Source organism: Anoplopoma fimbria, unplaced genomic scaffold (assembly GCF_027596085.1).
Source record: "Anoplopoma fimbria isolate UVic2021 breed Golden Eagle Sablefish unplaced genomic scaffold, Afim_UVic_2022 Un_contig_12744_pilon_pilon, whole genome shotgun sequence".
NCBI lineage: Eukaryota > Metazoa > Chordata > Actinopteri > Perciformes > Anoplopomatidae > Anoplopoma > Anoplopoma fimbria.
This window is the reverse complement of record NW_026552663.1, coordinates 1-927: the sequence shown is the minus strand read 5'-3', so window position 1 is coordinate 927 and position 927 is coordinate 1. Positions and strand designations below refer to the sequence as shown.

Genomic DNA, 927 nt, shown 5'->3' with positions numbered 1-927 from the left:
TGCTGTAAGCTTTTTCACTCCTCTTTACAAAAAGCAGAGGGCGCTGCTGCTTTTTCAGTGGACACCGACAGGGTGGGAAGGAAATAGCTAGATCATGACTTGCCGGTATAGAAATGACACAAATCCAGTTAAATGATGGCTTTCATCATTCCTAAGCTCATCGATCATTTTCTTTTCAATTTTATGCTAACGTATTCTACATTTCAACAGTAAATATTAATCTTTTTACTGCACTACAATTGTGAACCTTATAGCCACTTTGTACATTCTGATTTGACATTTAAAAGCTGTGAGTGTGTCTGGCAATCTGCAGGCGCTCCCTGTATAGACGAAAGAGCAAAGCGTGGTGATATAGTATCTTTAAAAGGCCCTTTGGTAGGCACAATATTTGCTTACGGCCATACCACCCTGAACACGCCCGATCTCGTCTGATCTCGGAAGCTAAGCAGGGTCGGGCCTGGTCAGTACTTGGATGGGAGACCGCCTGGGAATACCAGGTGCTGTAAGCTTTTTTCACTCCTCTTTACAAAAAGCAGAGGGCGCTGCTGCTTTTTCAGTGGACACCGACAGGGTGGGAAGGAAATAGCTAGATCATGACTTGCCGGTATAGAAATGACACAAATCCAGTTAAATGATGGCTTTCATCATTCCTAAGCTCATCGATCATTTTCTTTTCAATTTTATGCTAACGTATTCTACATTTCAACAGTAAATATTAATCTTTTTACTGCACTACATTTGTGATCCTTATAGCCACTTTGTACATTCTGATTTGACATTTAAAAGCTGTGAGTGTGTCTGGCAATCTGCAGGCGCTCCCTGTATAGACGAAAGAGCAAAGCGTGGTGATATAGTATCTTTAAAAGGCCCTTTGGTAGGCACAATATTTGCTTACGGCCATACCACCCTGAACACGCCCGATCTCGT

The 927-nt window shown here is 42.3% G+C and overlaps 1 non-coding gene across 1 annotated transcript; it reads left to right on the top strand.

Moving 5' to 3' along the window:
• The first annotated feature begins 390 nt into the window (after positions 1-390).
• LOC129116138 (5S ribosomal RNA) lies at positions 391-509 on the top strand. The gene has a single exon (XR_008533435.1). It is a non-coding gene; the product is annotated as a 5S ribosomal RNA (ribosomal RNA).
• The last annotated feature ends 418 nt before the right edge of the window (positions 510-927 follow it).